This window comes from Lutjanus erythropterus, chromosome 14 (genome assembly GCF_056507025.1).
Source record: "Lutjanus erythropterus isolate fLutEry1 chromosome 14, fLutEry1.hap2, whole genome shotgun sequence".
Lineage (NCBI taxonomy): Eukaryota > Metazoa > Chordata > Actinopteri > Lutjaniformes > Lutjanidae > Lutjanus > Lutjanus erythropterus.
In genome coordinates this window covers 2,473,995-2,487,602 of record NC_139330.1, presented here as the reverse complement: position 1 = coordinate 2,487,602, position 13,608 = coordinate 2,473,995, and the positions used below count along the sequence as shown (strand labels likewise).

Below are 13,608 nucleotides of genomic sequence, written 5' to 3'. Positions count from 1 at the left end.
TCGTGGATTCTTAGCAGGCTTGACCAAGGGAATGTGTGTGTGTGTGTGTGTGTGTGTGTGTGTGTGTGTGTGTGTGTGTGTGTGTGTGTGTGTGTGTGTGTGTGTGTGCGCTGCTCCTCCCCATGTTGGTATCTAAATTAAATTGTCTTTATCTCCTCCAGGAAAAAAAGGAAGAGGGAGGATGGGGAGGGCTGGGGAGTGGGTGTGAAAATTAATTTGTTAGATCAAAAAATATTTAATTTTGCTGCACATCAAACAAACTTTGTCTTCAGACAGGGTGTACTGAGGCGGGCCCGCCTTTTTCTTCTTCTTCCTCTTCTTTTTCTTCATCTGCTTTCCCTTTTTTTCTTTAATTAAAAAAGCATTCTATTATTACAGCAGATGAAAAGGAAACATCTATTCAAACAGTACAGTCGTACCGGACTACCACTAATCTTTTGGTAATTATTTTTTAATTGAATCTTTTGAGCACAAAAGCCCTGAGCAGATGCTTGCATTACCGCGGTCCCACATCGCACGCCACGCCATGTATACGAGATGATGCCTGCCTCGCCACGAGCGAGCGGCAGGACAACACGGGAATGAAAGAGGGAAGTTGGGAAAGAGAGAAACAAATTAAGGAAGGATAAGATTGGATGGAAGGAGGGGAGACGTAAGTCTGCAGAGATGGAGAGTTAGGTATAGATGAACAGCTCAGCAGCGCTTTAGATGTCTGTGCATGCACACACACACACACACACACACACACACACACATAAGAATCCTTTCTGCTGATACACACACTTGGATGTAAATTGACAGGTCAAGCAGCTTGAATCTAAACTGCGCTTTCTTACCTCCACCAGCACTCCTTCAATCCCTCTTTCGTCTGGACGCCTCCAAACTTCTTCAGCATCTGCAGAGTGCTGATTACAAGCACATAATGATCGGTCTTAAGGGAGTGGAGGGGGGTGCTTTACTTTACTTTAAAAAAAAAAAAAGCTCCGAAAGATGAACCCAGTCCAAACTTTCCAGCGTTTTGCCTCCCAGAAAGGACCTTAAAAACACCTTATTACCACAGAGATCCCCATTTCACTGACATTTGATATGCTTCCACGTCTGAGTGAGGGATCCTGGATGATGTGTGTGTAAAGTTCTCCCTCCGAGATGCCTCAGAAGTGCTTAAAAGACATGTAGAGGGAGATGCAAAGAGGGGCTTAAGGAGCAGGCAAATAGGAGCGGCTCTGAAAAAGAGACATCTTTAGCTGGGCTGTACGCAACAGCATATTGGCTCTTAATCATGTCGAGTACCCGTCAGAGCTCGCCAAAGCCGGTTAAATCACATTACTCATGCATTGTGCATGTATGTGTGTGTGTGAAGGAGTGTGTGGCCAGGCTTTTATGTGTGTGTCTGCATAAATGGAAGTACAGGACAGTGAGTGTGTGAAGGTGTTAGCCCAAACTGTACATCAGCTTGGTTCTGTCACTGTGATTTAAGCTTTTTGGGGCCCGTATTTATCAAGCATCTCAGAGTAAGAAATCAAGCCTGACTGACCAAAAAAAAAAAAACAATCTTACACTGACACATATTTAGCTCTACTTTTAGGGCTAAGAGGAAAAGCAACATCGGAAAGTGCTCGTATATCTGCAGAGCACTGACCTTTCATGGTGGTCAGGCAAAGACTCATGCAGCACCTTCCTGTTAACCACAAGCAAATCCACTGTGCAGTGGCAGTACAATGGATCTGCAGTGTGTGAAGGCTGTGCTCAGTGTCAGTTCAGGCTTATGTTAGCATCTCTGTCCTGCTCTCTATTGTTTTTGGTGAAGGTTGCACACCAGCAGCCCCTGCCAATGTTGACCCATTCAACTCTTCATTCACGCAGCCTTATTTATGCACCATTTACACACAAAAATAGATGCATTCGTTTCAAGCAATATAACAGTCACTGCCTACATGCTTCCATCGTCTTTTACGTTGGCATGGATGTTAAGCCATACATCCAAGAGAGGGCACCAAAGTTGTGCCACAGAAGAGGCATCAAAAATTTCTGACAAACATGGCGACACTGTAGGAAGTTGTAATAACCTCTTCAGAAAGAGGCAGAAGCGGAGGCAGCATTGTAGATTGTGGTGGTTCAATCGATCGCAACTTGTCATTTCTGATGTTTTAGGATTTTTTTTAAACACATTCACCACGTCCTGTGGTTGTGTCACGCCTGGACTAGTAGCTACACTGCTACAATGGCCACCCATGACTTCTGGTGGTACTGCTCTGTTTCGTCCGTATCCATACGCTTTCAGAAAATGTGAACAAATGTATACGAAATAGACGCAAAGTACAGACAAAAGCATAAATGCGCATAAATGAGCCTTTAATCCTCATCCTAGGTTTAAATACAATGGACTCCTATTCCTTTGCTTTTTACTTATCAAAGGTGACCAGAAGTATGCATACAGGCCTTATGGTTGAGGTGTTCTTCCTCATTTATTTTGGATTGTTCTTTTAGGTGTTTTTGCCTAAAATTAGGACTAGTTTTAATCAGGTTTAAGAAGTAGATTTCAACATTTTGTGCCTTTATTTTTGAGGTCCACTAGGATGTTTCATATTTATTATTAGTCTTGAAGAGGGAGACCTGCACATGCAAAACTGATCATTAGAGGGGTACCTACAGCCATAATCAACAAGTTGGGAGTGTGAAGTGCTGTTTGCAAAGTAAAAGTGATACTGATTTTTTACTGCATCTTCTCCACAGGGCCATAGTGGGTTTGTAACACATTTTGTTGCATGAGCAATGCAAGGTGCAAATCCCACTGTATCCAGAGTGACAATGATTGTATGTCATATTAATAAAAATTAGGAGATTTAAGATATTTAGTACCTTAGTCATCATACTTTTGCATAACGTGGTTAATTATTCATCTGGGATGATTTGCACATACACCCACACATATGAAGTGTTGCTACTTCCTGCACTTTTAACTTTTCCACTGTCTAATATTCTGAATGTCATCTATCAGATAATGTGTCATCATATTTTGTACCGAGCTCTCAAGTCCAGTAGGAGTGTGTTTCATCTCGTAGTTTCAGTGTGGTTCTGAGACGCCTGATAAATACTAAACACGAACTCATCAATATACGGATTGATCAAATCTGGCTAATGAAAACATGGCGACAGATAAATGGCGAGAAAAAGAGAGGGATTCTGCTGGATGCATGATGGCGAGGGACGGGGGAGGGGATTGGGTGACGAAGAGGACTAACTCTGAGAATGAGAGATCAACAATGCCATAAATAACCTTGGGAGAAGTCACCTATCCTCCCGCAGGCGACAGCTCGTCAGGGAAATGAATGGGTTGTCACTGTCGTCTTTGTGCCCATGGCTGAGGGCACTGAAGCTGGCACCGCCGCACTCGCACACAAATGGAAAAAAAAAAAGGTTTTCTTTCTTTTTTTAATGTCTTTGCAACCCCTTCCCCCACCGCCGCCGCCACGAACACACAAACACACACCCAGGTTCACAAACACTCTTTGAAAGCGTGCATCCACTTAAGCAAAAACGACACGGCGAAGCGAGGAGGGGAGTTGACGGTGTGCATGGGAAAGTAGCGGCGCACAAACACACACATGCACACGCACACACTCTCAAACCCACTCATTCACTGCTCACACACCTCTCAATCTCTCGGTCTGTCTTCCTCACTCTCCATTTGTCTTTCTGGACTCCAGGTGTGTTGCTTGGATTTCATCCCTGCAGCATTTTATTCTCATTCGACACAATATTTACCCACAGTTCAATAGGCTCCGCTGCTGCGTCCTACAAACACTGCGAGGGGAACAAAGTGTGTGTGTGTGTGTGTGTGTGTGTGTGTGTGTGTGTGTGTGTGTGTGTGTGTGTGTGTGTGAGTGTGTGTGTGTGTGTGTGTCTTTGTGCTTCTCGTGCCGTGTGGATGAAACAGATCAACAGCTTTGAGCTATATGCACTTTGTTTATCAAATTACAAGCAGCTATTTTAGCCTGCAGAAATTCACTCAAACATATTGTGAAATTAGTGCAGATGCTGTCATTATTTTTCTGTTCACCTGATGTGTTTTATGAATAATAACAACGGTGTAATTTCTGATGGGGAAGGGGGGACTTTTCAAAGTCACGTTTGCCCCCAGTCCCATTTTGACAGCTCCAGGTTTATTACTTTATTCAAATCTGTTAACAGTGTCAACCTATTGTCCACCAGAGAAGAGACCAGGGAAGATCCAAGTTGACAAATTTATAGATCACCTTAAGTTGTAATCATGCACATACAGCGAGCTTTAAGAGCAGCAGTGTGTTTTTTTGTGGACCTTTTGCCCTGGGTTTCATCTGTCAGGCTAAAAACTGCTATGACACCAAACATAACGCTGATATAAAATATTAAATTCAATTTCTCTGTGGTCAGTTCAGTGTTTTGGAGGCAACTCATCAGTCAAGGTGGAGATAACAGATGGACATCTTCATAAGGGGAGAGAGCATTCACAGCCTCTGAGACACTTATTTAGATTCAGCCTTAAAGGTCCAGTTTGTAAGATTTACAAGTTTACCATACACCAGAAACCACTCCTTGTAGCATTTTTAATAGTATCACCATATGTAACGTTTCGAGCCCCAGCTCTTCTTCAGACATGATGTCTGATCTTAATTTTGTAGTTTTGTATCTGCATTTTTGTCCAGCACTCAGTACTTACCACTTTTGGATGTGCATGCCGTTTTTGATTATTTATTGGCAGAAATGAATGAATATATTGTTAATATATCTGTTTTAATTAGTTTATAATTGCATGGAAACATAAGCATTGTGTTTTCATTAGCTTACGCCTTGATTCCACCTGGTCTGTCTTCATCCATCCTCCACCCAGCTTCTTGTCCCACCATCAGTGTTTCACGAAGCAGATCATTTTATCCACCTGATTATGTTGACTTGATAAAGTTTTGTAGATTTAGTAACTTTCTTTGATTCTTGTGCTTCTACCTTTGGCGTGTAAGCTACAGAGTTAAATAGTAAATGAATGCAAGTCTGCACATAGTGTTTTATTTTGAAATTTGATCAGATTCTTGATGCTGTTCCTGTGTCTGACTTCCTGGTCACTTGGCACCCATCAAAAATAGGCTCAGCATGTATTCTCCACCACAATCAGCTCTGGTGGCCACAGCCATAACATGAGACAGCCGTGCCTGGTGGAATCAAGCTGGCAGAATGAGCCATTTATATCTAAAAAGGGCGCAGGCTTTCTTCCACGCAGGCTGCCATGTTGCAATGCCATGTTTCTGCAGTAACAGAATGTACAAACCAAGCATTCACTCTCACTATCAGCTTTGCTGCAGTTTTTCCACGTTCTTCTGTATTCAGACTGCATGGAGATCATGAGTGAGCAGAGTTTTTTTTTAAGTTCAGCCACACATTCTTAATTGAATTGAAAGTTGGTCTTCAAGACATAAACACTGTTATTTTTAAGACAATAAACATTTTCCTGAAAAGATGGTAGATGCAACAATCAAAAATATGACAGCAAATTATTTGTAGTAAATGCAAAAACAACACTAGCATTAGTCCATTTCATCATTAGTGAAAATAAATGTAATTATAAGTAGGGTTAGCACCATGGTAATACAAAATATTTATATTTCTTTTATTTATTGTATAAAGTGACATCTTCAGATTGCTTCTTTTGTCCAACCAAGACTCCAAAACCCACAGATTCTTCATTTACTGTGATAAATAATGAAGAAAAGCAGCAAAATTGACATTTTTGATTGAAAAATGACTGGAAGGAATAAATGATTATCATGAAAGATGATCTTTTGATCAACTAATTGATCAGTGGACTAATCGTTGCGGCTGTTAGGTTGATAATTGTGTGTAATTTCTCCTTTACTCCTTTTTTAGTGAAGTATCCACGACTTAATTGTACCGACTTATTGTCCTCCCATTTTTGAGCCAAACTACAACACAGAAATGCAGCAAAAATCCTTTCCTCTTTGTTTTCAAGTCCACAAAGCTAAACTTGAGCTTGAGTGTATTGCCCTTTGTGTGTGTGTGTGTGTGTGTGTGAGTGTGTGAAATAGCTGCTTTCTCAATGAACAAGCTGACGTGTCAAAAATACATGACTCCAGCACTATTCCACATATTCACATCCCAGAAAAAAAAAAAGAAAAAAGTCACGGGCTCCTTTTATATAGAGAATGGCTTCACAATTCATTTCAATTTCCTGCAGGGCCCGAGTGACTTCAGAGAGCGAGTAATCTGACGAAGAACTCCATTTAGCCTCGCACTTACATCTTAACCCCAAAATCCGATATTTCACAAACATGACTCTATTGCGTGTGAGCAACGCTGCCTGTCGAGTTTATTTAATTTGAGAAAGGCCTGGGCGTAACGTATTACAACCCCTCCCTCTTTGACATCAAACCCTCGCCTAAAGTGGCGCTGCACACAAGTAACAGGACTACTTACATCACAAAATGGACTCTAAATGCAAACAGGCATAACTAGGGACAGCCAACCCCCCTTTCACTCTTCTTTTCTGCTTCATCTGGAAGAGGGTTCGGGGGCCTTTTTTCTTCAAATTTCACACTGCGCAGTATTGTGCTTCGATAAAAATGAAGCGGAGAAATGAGGAGAAAGGGACGGAGTGAGAGCGAGGGGATGGAAGAAGAGAGAGAAAAATCAATAGTGAGGACATAGCTGGGGGGTTTCCATATTACATTTTGCATAGACGTCGGCTGTAATTTGCCTTTGATCTTGGTCCCAAGATGACTCACTGAAGCCATCTTCCACAGCCAATTGGGGGTGGGGGGATGGAGGGGAGGGCAGGGGGAGAGAGAGAGGGGAGAGATGGAAGGAGTGGGTGGAGGGTTAAGGATGGAGAGAGAAGAAGGAGGTGGGGGAGGAGGAGGAGGGGGGAGTTAGACCACAGAGTCTGGATGCCAGGCCAGGCCTTCATCTCCGGTTCGTACATTCTGCTGAGATGTCTGTTTTTCGCTGCAGACGGGATGTAATGCAGACTCTCCTGGCTGCACACACACAGGGCCAGCTGTAAGTCCAGTATGTCCAGTTAGCCCAGATAGACTGAAGCACTGGGCCAGGCCTTCATCGGTTAATGTATGATCACAAAATGCTCTCTTTATGGCTCTTTCATTTCGCATTTTGTGATATGAACCAGTAGAGTCTGAGAATCTTTAGCTGTAAACTGTATACTATGTTTTCTCACAGGTAGAGACAGTTTTGGAGAAAATGAACACTGGACGGTTAAAGCCCAGTGTGTGCAGGCCTCCAACTTCTTCATTTTGTGCCAGCGAGTAAAGGTTTATTTCACCCCACCTGCAACAACAACCTTTATCACGTACCCCCACCGCAGTAATTGTCAGCTGGAATAATAATAATAATAATAATGCATTTTATTTATAGGCGCCTTTCTTGACACTCAAGGTCACCTTACATCATCAACATAAAAGCAAAAACAATATTAAAAAGACAATAAAATACAAAATACAGTTTAAAATTAGACAATGCAAATGTGATCAGAGGGAGTAAGCCAGTTTAAACAGATGGGTTTTGAGTTTGGATTTGAAATGTGGTAGTGAGTCTGTGTTACGGAGGTCAGGTGGGAGTGAGTTCCAGAGCTGGGGAGCAGAGCGGCTGAATGCTCTGCTCCCCATGGTAACAAGGGCTTTGGAACTTTTTGAACCAGGACTGCATGTAACAATTATTTTAATTATGAATTAATCTGCTTGTTACTGACATGATTGATGTTAAGTCTGTAAAATAACTCAAAGTGACGTCTTCAGATTGCTTCATTTGACTAACCAAGAGTCCAAAACTCTGCAAACTTTTCTTACATTGGCAGCTTCACATTCAAAGCATTTAACTGTCACCAAAAATCCAATGTGTTTAAGACTTTAACATTTACTGCTGTTGTTCATCAAAAATGCATCAATAAAAAAGGAAAAATCTGTCATTTTCAGCATGTTTTGACAGCAGATTGGTTTGAAGGGAGTAACAGATTGATTCCCACCAGGAGCATTTCAGAGGTGACTTAGGGAGTAGGCCATGTAAACTCATAATTTATTTTTTATGTTATTTGTTTTTATCAGGAGTCTGCATGGGGTGTTTTATTTTGAAAACTGACCAGTTCCTTTATGCCGTTCCTGCGTCTGACTTCCTACCCAGCTCAATTTGCTCTGTGCAGATTAATGCAGCATCCGACACAAATAGAATTGATGCATGTTCTCTGTGGAGCAAAGCGGAGCGCTGCTTCTGGGACGTGTTGCTTTGCAGCTGATGGAGCTTTGCGGCTTTGAAATATATTATATCTATTATATTATATCTGTGTCTTAACCTGTAGGCCACCATGAGCTACTTTCTACTAAAGAAAGAGTCCCTGTGTGCAGTGAGGTCAGTAGATTATCCAGAACTTTAGAAAGACACGCTTTTTAGTTTTTTCAAATGTCCTCAAATGAATCATTTGAGGATGTGAATCCTAAGTTGAGAGAGCAAATAACTCAAATACTACTGCTGCAAATTCAAATATGACACAGAGACATTTATCAAACAGAAAATAAAAATCTTTTGAAGTTAAATAAATGAATGGAATGTGATCCATACAAATCATCAGGGGCATCGGTGGTCAAGGTTACAGTAAACGTCCGCAAAATTCTTGTCTTCCTTGACATTGAGTGTTACATCAATATCAGGATTCATCTGAGTTACCGATTTTATTTCCTTTTTTCAGTCTTTCTTTCTTTAAAATGTAAGATATTAGTCAGTCAGAAAGGACACCACCACCACCACCTCCATTACTCTCAAAGTCACTTCAGGCACACAATACTGTGACGAGTAACAGAAGTAGTGAGATCCTCTACTTCAGTAAAACCAGAAATGCCACAATGTAAAAATCTTCCTTTACAAGTAAAATAAAGTTACAACTAAAACTCCTGCATTCAAATTCCATGGATGCAAATAAGGTTAAATGTGCTTGAATTTGTATTATGCAAGTAGAAAATGCCAGCAAAGAGCCTCCAAACTGTATACAACTACTTGAATAAATGTACTGAGGTACTTTCCACTGCTGGTGACCACATACAGACTGGTGACCATATGAGACAAACTCATTGCATTAAAACGCTGCATTGAACCTCACGTTGTGAACCGTATTGCCACAGGCGATTAAAAATCACTCTGGGCGTTGGAACGGTATGAAATAATGAATGAAGACATAAAAGTAATTAATAGATAGAGCCATCTGAGAGAAAAAAGAGAGGAGGATTCGTCATCTCTTCTCTACACAATGCCATTGTTCCCTGCGACATTCACTACTCACTGTGTTATTAATGATCCCGCCTTGCAGAACATCCATTTTTCTCTTTTGGCTCGTTCGCCATCTCGGGAAACTTTTTTTTGGAGCTTTTTGTCCCTCCTTCCCCATCGCCACCATCGCCATCCTTTTTACATGTGAAGTTGCGTGTGTGTTGTGTCACTGTACTGCGTGTGCTCTCCAGAGAGATGTGCAGGCTCAGAGGTACTGTTGTGTGAGGACTTGGCTGAAAGTTTTTTTCTACCCAGACAGCACAGAGGAAAAACTTTTGTCCTTTCGATAACTTGGGATTGTGTATCTGCTTGAATATTTGCCTGTAACTTGCATGAGTGAAGATGATGCTTCTGCTCATATCTAACATTGATGAAGTTCACAGTGCAAATCTGACCAGAGGTGGGAAGTAACGAAGTAGAAATACTTGTCATAAGTAGAGTCTGCAGGTGTCTAGTGTTGGACACGTTCAAGAAGTGTAATAAGTGATTTTTTTACTTATTACTCCTTTAAGAAGTAATAAGATAACTTATTGCTTGACATCAAAAGTAGTAAGTAATATGATTATTTGCATGTAAATTCTAAGCACTCTGGACTCATAATAACACACAAACACTGATGGGTTGAAGATCAAATATATATTGATCAATATGGAGACAGACATCATACTGAATCCTGAGTTGAACCTCCGTTGGGTTTATAGCTTTACAGCAGGACACTAAACCAATACTTCCAAGTACAGTAAGGTTAAGACCTATTTGTCCATTTATGGGATGGATGCCGCACCAAGATGCCACAGCAGGTGGCCACAAACTTAAGATGTCTTCTTTTCAGGGACCACTTAAAAGAATGTACACCATCTGACAACTGGAGACAGTTCCATCATCTTCTGAGATATTTTTTAACCAACCCAGAAACATACCCTGTTGGCGCCTTGTTGTACTTCAAAGCTGAACTGCTGATCCAGTAAACTGTTACCCCCAGAAAGTGTTTGTTGTTGTTAGCTGCCTAGATGTTGTCTGCAATGGTAACAAAAGTCTAAGTCGGGTCATAAAAATGATTATTCTGATTAATAGCGGATGGATCGTTGGTGGGAGTGTGTGTGCGTCTCCACAGAGAGGGAGAGGCTGCATGCGCATTTACGCACGATGAGACAGCAGCGTAACTTCTTTGACTATTTAATTTGGCATCCTCTGGATAGTTTCCTCTTTCCTTTCAAGTTTGTAACCACAGTTTTTCTGCTTGAATGTCCTGTGATATCTGCTGCAGTGATATTACTGAATGCATGGAAATGAAACTGAAAGCAACCTCTCTAATCACTGAAGTGAATTTTAAAGAAAACACTCATCAATGCAACACAAAAAGGAAATCACCTGGAAAGCTTGCACTGGCCGACATCATTTAAAAGGTCATATAGCCCACTGAGACAGGTGGAGGTGCGGGTCTCTCAATGGTAGAAAATAATACGTTCAGGTGATTTATGCAAACATGTGGACTCAGATGAACTTGTGCTCACTAGGACAAAGAACAAATTGTAATTTAGTAACTTAGTAACTGCAATATAATCACTGTTTTAAAAAATTGTAATCCTTTGAACTGTGTGTTACTGGGGAAAGTAATAATATAATATTAACGAGTTATGCCTTACTGCCCAACACTGATTTGTAGTTTAATTCAGTGTTTATTTTCTGTTCTGTTTACTTTTACTCCCTACATTTGAACACACATATCTGTAGTTTTTACTCCTTACATTTTCAGAACAAGTCCTTTAGTTTTAATGCATCTGAGGGGAATTATTGATTATTTTAGTTTTGCATCATTGTGCAACGTTTCAAGATGGATTTCAGCCTTAATGGATGGAACCATATCCATCAGTGCATAAAACACATCATAGACGTAATAAGACAGAGAGGGAGACTCAACTCGAAGGTGAGTTTCAGTGAGCTTTGAGTACATTTCAAAGCCTGCACTTTTTCACTTTTACTTGAAAAAGAAGTTGAATCAGTACTTCTACTTTTACCATGGGTCTTTTTTTACACTGTACTTGTGCTTGAGTAAATAATGCGTGGACTTTTGCTGCCTCTGAATCTGGCTTTGTTTTTTGGATTGTGTTACTGAGACACAACCAAAAAAAAACTTTACTTACTCTTACTCAGTCATGCATGCCTTTACAATTGGTCTTTAAAGCAAAGAAAGTGCATTCAAAGTTAAATTGCCAAGTAATGATGTTCCTCTAAGTTTCCACCTATGCTGCATTTCTGTCATAATTTGGCCCCCACTGTCAAGCATACTGGAGGCTGTTTTTGTTCTCATGCTAGCACCCAGCTTCTTGGTGTGGGTAGCAGAATTTGATATTATTTCAGGCTTATTCCTAATCGTCCAGACGGTAAATATTGCACACTTCTTCTGCGGTGGCCTAATGGGCATGTAACTTTATAGGCAAACATGTGAAGTGGTATTCCTCCAGTGACTGGGAGCTTAGAGAGAGTGCCAGGCACTCCCTGAAGATGAAAGACTTGTCAGATGGCACCGTCTAGCTCTGCACAGACACTTATGAGAAACAGACCTTCAGGAGAGGCTAAGTGTCCAATCTCTTGTGACTAAGAACAGTAATAGAGCACAATCGCCAGTAAATGGAGGGCTATTTCAAAGCCAGGAGCGCGGCTCTCCTTGTGTTTTGGCGTCGTCCCTGTTGAAACGTACACCTTCGCCATCCCTCACCAGGAGGGTGCTGTGGATTATTGCTATTATTACACTTCATAAATCCCCTCTGGTCGCATGATTGATGACTTTCCACTCCGCGCCTTACATGGTGTGGTGGATCTTTTTAAGAAATTTTGTATCTTGCTCTGAAGTTTCAACCCTCAGCGATAATTTCTCAGCCAAAGTCCATTTGGCTGTCCATCTTCTCCGCTGGGTTGAATTAGCATGCAGCCTCGATAATCTACCCCCTTGTCTCTCCTGGCCCCGTCCGCAATCCCTCATGATGAAATGAATTACACCGTCTATTGTCAGAGTGCTTTAATCATATTAGCTTCTGCTAAAATGACAGAGCATTGTTCAGGGCCCCAGACAAAAGAAGACACATCTAAGGTACAATGGACCTCGGATCTCTCTCAGTGAATTACATTAATTCTAAATAACGTCACGTTAAGCTCCCTGTCTGATAGAGGTAGAGAAAGAGGTTTGACTGGAATGGCATTTGCACCTTCATCATTGCTCCTAATGAGACAGTAGAATGCTGATAGATGTTCACTGACACGAGGAAGGGGTTTTTCCCACTCGGGAATGGGTTCATTACATCTTCCGGTCTTTTTTAGGCTTGATTATTGCATCAGTTGTGCTATATCTGTTTTTAGATGGTTTTACATCCAAAATCTAATTTAAAAGGTAATTAAAGTGTAAGCATCCAAGAAGCGTAAAGGCCCAGATCTGCCAAACGACTGGCACTAAGCCAAGGTGAAAACTAAATACACTCTGTGGCCAAAAGTATGTGGACACCTTATTGTCAGATCAAACTCAATACTTGAGACTTGACTGGGACTCGACTGCAAAGACTTGAGACTTACAAAACAACGACTTTTTCCCACTCTTAGTATCCAACAATATTTTTGTAGTAAAGTTCCTTGAAATTTGTGTAAACAGTTTGTGTTTGTCTCTTTCTTGTTTCAACATGACGGTGCCACAAAACCAGCTCCGTAAAAGATTTCCAGTTTGGTGTGGAAGAACTTGACTGATTTGCACAGACCCTGAGCTCAACCCTGCCCAAAACTGTCAGGATTTACTGGAAGCCACGCAGCGAGCCAGGCCTTATCACACAACATCAGAGAGGTCCAACACTGGAAAGACTGAAACCAGAAGAGTGGAGGTTAGTGCAATGTTCAGGTGTCCACACACTTTTGGCCATGTAGCATATATCCAGTCAATATTCTCATGTTTTCATTCCATGTAATTTTTAATGAATACTTTTTGAAACCTGATGTTATAAATACAAACACACACACGTCTTGACAGCACACATACACATACACACACACACACACACACACACACACACTCCCTTGGATGTGGGCAGACTGCAGCTTCGGCTGTGGGGGAATTGTTAAACGATTGGCCGAGTCCTTAATTCAATAATTTCTGCTGGGTACTGGCCCACCCCCGTCGCTGCTCATTGATGAAGGCGCTTTAAGGAGAGCAATATTTAGCATATCTGGCTAAATGGTCCTAACAAGCCCCAGCTTGCACTGTGTTAAAAATTAATAAATAATAAAAGAAGGAGGAAGTGTGATGTT

General features: G+C 41.3%; 1 long non-coding RNA gene across 1 annotated transcript in view; it reads left to right on the top strand.

The window, feature by feature from the left end:
- Positions 1-13,178, top strand: part of LOC146315015 (uncharacterized) — a 186,871-nt gene extending 173,693 nt beyond the window's left edge. Inside the window, exon 6 of the long non-coding RNA XR_014771834.1 lies at positions 13,011-13,178. This is a non-coding gene — a long non-coding RNA (uncharacterized LOC146315015). The remainder of the gene's footprint in view (positions 1-13,010) is intronic.
- The last annotated feature ends 430 nt before the right edge of the window (positions 13,179-13,608 follow it).